We start from the raw sequence: 8,199 nt of genomic DNA, 5'->3' as shown, positions 1-8,199 counted from the left end.
TACTCGCTAAAAGTAGATATGTTAAGAGTGACCGCAAAAAATACCCTGTTATCAACTAGCTCCCTTGTGACTCGATTTCCTTGATATATTCATCTCGTCTTACTAGGCCTTTTCTTCAACTATAAGACATTAAAAATTATACTCTCTGTATATTAATTGAGGATCTTTTAAAAAGTTTTAACCTGAATTTTGTAAAAGTAAAAAAAAGTTCATTCTATGTAGCACTTGTGTATGCCTTCTAAATCTTATTTCAAAAAAATTCTAGAGCACCTTATATAAATTATAGTCTAAAAATTATACTTTCTAGCAAAATAATATTTCGCAGAATATATCAAATCTTTATTGTTTCACATGCTTTTTTAAAATAAAACCTACAGAATTACCTAATGTGATTAAAATACATATATAACAATTAATGATTTTAAAGAATAAAGATTTGATAACAATTTGTATACTTTTTATCATTTTTGTTTATTTCTTTATTATTAAAATAAATTACATAATTATATTAATCATATAATAAAAATCTAGATTTTTTTTTGTATATGTTGTATTTTGAATTTTCCAAAACGAATATAAATTACTAAAATTGTTAAAAGTCTTTACATAAATTTTTATGATCAAGGTTTAAATTTTTTTCTATATTAAGATACAATGATTATAAGACGATATGAAGAAATAATTTTATTTTAATAGGTTTTTATGTTAATATATACACATATATATATATATATATATATATATATTTTCATATCGTTTAAATTAGACTATACATCGTATGAAAATGTATACTTATATTTTGATATTTGCATTGAATATATATTGAAAAGTTAATATTTTAATTTTTAAATCTTCATTGTTTTTAAATGATTAAAAATTATTGAAATTATCCCACATTAAAAAAAAATTTGTTGGTGTAAACTTTTGTTACACAAATATGCAAATAATCATAAAATCATATGAGTAGAAACTTTATTTAATAAATATCCATATTAAAAGTGTACTATATATATATATGTTAATATCATTTAAATTTAATTATATATCATATACAATTAATAAGATTGATTGTTTTGATTTATTTACCCTAAAATGATTGCGAATAAACAAGAGTGATAGTTTGATTTATATGCACACGCCAATTTATTACATAATAATAATTGATTTCTTAGTTATTTAATATATATACTTATTATGTTATTATTTCATAATATGCAGAAAAACATAAAATAAATAATAAATATAAATATTTATTCTGCAAAAGGTGAAGATCTTAACCTAAGTATGTATCTCTTTAATTATTTTAAATCATAAGCTTTAATTATTTTAAATCATAAGCATTTTCTAAATCTCAGGTCAAAACAAACAAACGAAATGAGAATAAATTTCAAAATCAATATTTATATCGAATAATAACCAAAATGAAAAAGAGAAAAATATAGAAGATAGATAGAATTAGCACGTGAACGTAAACTTCTCGTAACCATAATTAAATTTTAAATTACTAAATCGTGATATAAAACCGAGCTGACATAGTTTCATTGTAATCAAGTAGATCCGAGATTTTTCGACCTAAAAGTTAGGTTCTTATGCGGTAAGTGATTTTTTGACCTAATTTTTTTTTTAAATGGGATCAGCTTACCAGTAAACAAATTATGTAATTAACAAAAGGTTAAAAAAATTGTTTAAAGACCAAAATATTAATTCAATCAAGAATATAAATTTATTTTTCCGTATAATATTTTTAAAATAATTTTTTTATATAAATTTATCATGCGCTAGACGCATATCTTATCCTAGTAATTAAGTAAAATAAAATCTGACAACATAAAAGCTTATATATTAGTTCTGATACGGAAGATACACCATCTTTGACCGCAGCGCTGTGTTAGGTTGGCCATCTCTCGCTTCTAGGCTCTCGGTCTGGGAGGGGAAATAGTCAAAAGCTCTTACCTCACATTATTAGTTAGTTATTCGAATCTTTGTATTATACAGTGGGTCCACTCCGAACTGCATTTTGTCAATAAAGTTAATGATTTTGAAGTATTTACTTTTTTTTTTTAACAACAAATCAACGAAGTATCTAATCAATTAAAAAAAGTATAAATAATAAATACCCCTAAAACTTACAAGTTATTTACAATACAATGCTTTTGAAGTATTAAATTACCCCAAGTTTAAGCAATTTATGTTTTTTCCTTTTTTATTAAATTATTTTCTAAATCTCTTTTACTTTCCTTAAAAAATTCGGTGACATTAATTTAGGAAAACCAGTTTACCATTGCTTCGGTACAAAAATATTTTTCAAAAATATAACAATCAATCTAATCAATTAAAAAAGAAGTACAAATAATAAATACCCCTAAAACTTACAAGTTATTTACAATACAATGCCATTCAAGTATTAAATTACCCTAAGTTTAAGCAATTTATGTTTTTTCATTTTTATTAAATCATTTTCTAAATCTCTTTTACTTTCCTTAAAAAATTCGGTGACATTAATTTAGGAAAACCAGTTTACCATTGCTTCGGTACAAAAATACTTTTCAAAAATATAACAATTAACGCCTATTATTATGGAAGTAATAATGAATGTCTTTTAAAAAAATAAAGGTTATTTATTACTGTTACGTTTTATATAATAATATAGTCATATACATAACTCAAGTATATTTTTCCACGTTCAGCTACCTTTGAAACATACCATAATTAAAACAAAGAAATAGTTGATTTACATAAGTAAACCCACACATGCGAAAATACATAATTTTATGTATTTTTTATATAAATAATAGTCCAATGCAAATCAAATATGATGAATGTTGAAGAATATAAAATATTCAACCTCAAATTTAAATAATATATATAATAATTTTATTATACATTAAAAATTTGATCCACACAAAAAATAATATGCTTGTACCAACACGTGATTCATATTCTAACTGTTTGAAACCAAAATAAAATTGCTCAATATAAATTATAAAAAAATATTTAAAATACCACATTAAATAATTATTTCATACGGTAAATTTTTAAAATATAGACTACTATTTGTACACTATAAATATTTATTAAAAAGGTAAAAATAAATACTTTTGTACGACTAGTCCGGGTTCGAGCTCTAGTTTACTTTATATGCTCTTCTCAAAAGCCTCATGAACCTATGTTATTTTCCAGTAGGGTTTCACGTTCTTTTTTCTTCCTTATGTTAACTCGTTTTCTCATCGTATATTCGCATTTACTTTTAAATCGATTGCATAATACAAATTAACAAAAAGAAAATATGGTGGATCTAGAATTCTCTTCAATCTTAGAGCACCGTATTTGAACTTATAGAAGATTATCTTTTCGTCGTGTCAAACTGATGCATGGAAGAATGAGAAATAATCATTGATGAATAGAGAAAATCAGAAAATAGAAAGGGAAAATAACAATTATCGAGTACGTCATAACATTCTCTAAAAAAAAAAAGTCAAACTCTCTCTAGCTCTTTAATCGATGACAAACGTTTGGAAACTTCCGACCACTGCTTCAGCCGCGAATCCACCGCCGTTCTCCACCCGCAAACCTTCCCCCTGACCCGCCTGACCTAGCCTCTCCTCTCTCCCCCATGACTATCCTCCTCTTTCATCTTCATCTAAAACTGTTTTTTCAAACCATTCAAAAAAGAAAGGTTCGTTGATTCCTCAAACCCTTCCAACTGGTGCTATTCCTAAGCATCTGCTGACTGCTCCTTCAAGTACGGGCCTTCTCCTAGTAGCTGAAAGCTTGAAAACTGGATCTCACGATTCAACAACTAGTGTTCCTAGATCTGAAGCACAAAATTCCAGTGTTCAAGAGCATGATTATTGGGAGGTTCTTGGGGCGGGGTTCTTATATTCTGCTAAGAACCTCACCTTAAGAACCCTCAATAATCATGCTCTTACTCCCCGTACAAGAAAACCTTATCCAAAAATTTACCACTATCAACCGTACTTCATCTTCTCCCGTCCATACCAACAAAGCCTCATCCTCTCTAAAAACTACCACTGCTTCTCACCCTACAAACAAAACCCCCTCAATTCCTACTACAGAAAAATCCCTCCCCATATCTTTAGCCTCTCCTCAAACCCTACTCCACCTCTAACTGCCCCTCCTGCTCCGTCTTTGGTAGAGAGGTTGCGTCTAGCAGAAGATAAAACTCTCAAGAGACTTGCACCAGTAACACTCTCGGAATCTGGCAGGCCGAGAAGTCATTCCTGACTCTGTCTTTGCAACGGGAGCTGAAATCCATAAGGACTTCATCATTTGTTACTACAATGGAAAAGCTCCTCCTTTTAATCAGATACAGAGTGTGTTCAATCACATGTGGGGCAAAGGACAGAAGCTAGAAATCCATAACAACCCACTTAATCGATCAACGATTGTCAGGATACCGAATGCGTACCTGCGACAGAAAATATTGGATAAAAACATATGGTATGTGGGTGATTCTATGTTCCATACTGCGCAATGGACTTCGGAGCACTCTAAGGCAACCCCACCACTGAAGGCAATCAAGATTTGGGCTCATCTTACCGGAGTTCCTTTAGACTTGAGGCATCTTACCGGAGTTCTTTTAGACTTGAGGCATCAACAGGGACTCAGCCTTGTTGCAGGACTAGTTGGAGAACCGAAGGAAACCGACGACTTCACAAAGAATCTTGTGAGCTTAACTCTCTCTCATGTCAAAGTGGAAGTGGACCTCACAAAACCCCTGCCATCTGTTGTAGAATTTGAGAGACAAAGTGGGGAAGTCGTGGAAGTCCTTGTTCATTACCCCTGGACACCGCCAACGTGTTCCCACTGTCATGAGCTTGGTCACATTGTAAAAAATTGTCTCCTTTATGAACCTCCTCCCCCTGCTGCTGCTGCTGGTTCTCAAAAGGAGTCAGGAAAATCCAATATTCATCCCCAGTCTGCAACTAAAACTCGTCCTGCTGTATACAAAGAAACCTAAAGAAACCATACCTCTCAATCCCTCAACTCACCCTGTGATCCCTGATCCTTCATCCTCATCCTCTCTCCCCCCTGACCCTGTTACCCCTTCTCCTTCTATACTGAAATCAACTGATGCTCCTGTTGATATGATCATAGAAGCTCCCACCTCTCTCTCCATTGATCCACCTTTAGCCTTGCTGTTAAGCCATCCTGCTCTTCCATCCCCTGATCACCCTCCTAGGCTGCCCTTAAAAAGATCTCGATCTTCACCCACTTTCTCTCCGTCGGTTACCTCTAATCCTAACCCTTTTTGTCCCTCATCAAACCTTCCTATCATTACCCTTTTTAAAAATTCCTTAGCCACTAAAAATCCTCCATCTGATCCTCTTCCTCAAACCAACCCGTTTTCTTCTCTTGACTCTTCTTTTGTTACTCAAGGTGCTCCTCAATCAAATGAGGACCCTAATCTTTCATCTCAATGAGTGTATAACTCTTTTTTTGGAACGTCTGTGGCCTAAATGACCCGGATAAGCATCGGCATTTTGCAAGTTGGCTACTTTTTCATAAACCCCTTTTTGGAGCTATACTTGAAACTCATATAAAAGAACATTTTTTTAGTTCCATTATGTCCAATCTCTGCCCACCGTGGAACTTTACATCAAATCACTCTGAGGATGAGGATGGGAGGATTGTTTTGATCTGGAAAAACCCTGTCTCAAGACAAGTTGTTGGTAAAAGTAGGCAGTCTCTAACCTGCCTATTATCTCTCCCAAATCAACCTCCATTCTACTATACCGCTGTCTACGCTTCCAACCTATCAGAAGATCGAAGTGATCTCTGGATGGAGTTGATCAACATTCAGAATTCTTTAAGTCTAGACAGTCACACTTGAATGATAGGAGGTGATTTTAACCAAATCATATCTCCGAATGAGCACTCATCTCCGACTGTCTCTGCCTTTGACAATCAGATGTATCAATTCAGTGACTGTCTACTACAATCAGGAGTGTTTGATCTGAGGTTCACTGGTCCTACCCTTACTTGGACTAACAACCAACCTTCAAACCCCATCACTAAAAAGCTTGACAGATTCTTTGTCAATAGCTCAACCATCTCTTCATTTCCCCACGCCCATGCAACTTTCCTTCCCCAACTATTCTCTGACCATTGTCCTTGCTTAACTGACCTAGCCTACAGCCTGCCCAAAGCCGGTACTCAACCTTTCAAATTCCAAAACTACCTCACAAAACACCCAAACTTCTCAACGGTGGTAAATGACGCTTGGATTCGTGCCGGAAGCATGTGCAATACTCTAACTGAGTTCTGTTGGAAGTTAAAAGTCATTAAATCGTGAGAACTATTCAAAAATACAAGAGAGAGTGAGTGAAACTTACAGTTTGTTACAATGTGTGCAGGTAACAACCCTCCAATCACCATCTTCGCAGCTGTTCCAACAAGAGAGAGACTTTCATCAAAAATGGTTATTTCTGCGGGAGATAGAAGAAGCTTACTTTAGACAAAAACCGAGAATAAACTGGCTGAGGGAAGGAGATTTCAATACCACTTACTTTCATCGCATGTGTCAAGTGAGAGCAAGCTATAATGCAATCCGTTCTTTTCAAACGAGCGCTGATACCTTTGAAACAAACCCACTGGAGATGAGTTTTCTGGCAGTAGCTCACTTCAGAGCTATCCTTGGCCCTCAACTGTATCATCCACCTGCCTTCTCCTCGCCCTACTTCTGGTTTGTCGATCTCATAGAGTTCCAGTGTTCTCCCCAACAGGTACAAACCATGCTCGCTGCACCCTCTTCAGATGAGATCAAAAAGCTCTTCTTCAAGGTCAATCCAAACAAAGCTCCAAGGCCAGACGGGTTGACTTCAGGTTTCTTTAAAAGTGCTTGGGATTCTGTGGGAGAAGAAGCAGTTATTTCAATCAAACACTTCTTCTCACATGCTTTCCTACCAACCACAACAAATTCAACCATTCTCACGCTAGTACCTAAATTCCCTGGTGCCTCAAAAGTGTCTGACTACCGTCCTAGAGCATGCCTAAATACAGTCTACAAGGTCATATCCCGCCTACTGGTTGCAAGACTAAAGCCCATACTACAGGATCTGATTCTACCATGTCAGACTGCTTTGTAAAAGATCAGCTCCTAACTGAGAACACAGTTCTAGCAAGCGATCTAATACATGGGTATCACAAGAACAAGGGAGCAAGTACAATTACCATTAAAATGGATATTGCAAAAGCATTTGACACCCTCTCTTGGGAATTCTTGTTCTCTTGTCTTCAAGGACTGCGGGTGCCTCCTCATTTTCTCTCACTGCTCAGAGCCTGCATTTGTTCAACGAGTTTCATGGTGGGTTATAATGGAACAGTCTCAGGATATTTCAAAGGCAAAAGAGGTTTAAGGCAAGGTGATCTTTTATCTCCCTACTTATTTGTGATTGCGATGAACTGCCTATCTTTCATGCTTAATGATGCAGCATCACGAGGGAGAATAAAATATCATTCAAAGTGCTCAAAAATGAAGCTCACTCACCTATCCTTTGCGGATGACCTCTTGATATTCATTGATGGCTCCCTGGACTCTGTTCAAAAAGTTCTACAGGTCCTCCATGAGTTTGAGTGGCGTTCCGGTTTAGTAGTCAGCTTCCAAAAAACAAGTTTTTTTTGCATCAGGAATGACTACTCAAGAAATAGAAACAATTCAGGCATATACTGATATGACTTGTGGGACACTACCTGTGCGATACTTAGTGATATCTTGTGTATTTACATAGTTTTAGCAATCATTTTAGTTCTCAATTTGTCCATTTAGATGCATTTAGAGTAGATTTAGGTGCATTGCATATACATTTGTCTCTATTAGGTGATGGAGATGCTATTTGGTGAGTTTGGACCCTTTGAAGATGGTTTAGAGACAAGAAAGATGATTTTGGTTCATAAGACGAGTTCCCAACAGTCCCATCGGCCAAATGCAGCGGACAAGACAAGCCGCTGGAGAAATCCACTACTCCCTGCCCGATATCTGGAAGATGCAGCGGCCAAACGACAAGAAACATGCCGCTGGAGTGTCCAGCGGCCAAATGACATGTCAAAAACCAGCTGCAACACTTAGAAAAATATGCACTTCTGTTTTTACCAACTTTTTACCCAAATTATCTTGGGTCAACCCAGGCTTGTTGGGTCAACCCAGCTCGTTTTTAGACCACTATAAATACTTTTTAG

The sequence above is a fragment of the Brassica oleracea genome, chromosome C8 (genome assembly GCF_000695525.1).
Source record: "Brassica oleracea var. oleracea cultivar TO1000 chromosome C8, BOL, whole genome shotgun sequence".
NCBI lineage: Eukaryota > Viridiplantae > Streptophyta > Magnoliopsida > Brassicales > Brassicaceae > Brassica > Brassica oleracea.
Note: the sequence above shows the minus strand (reverse complement) of the source record.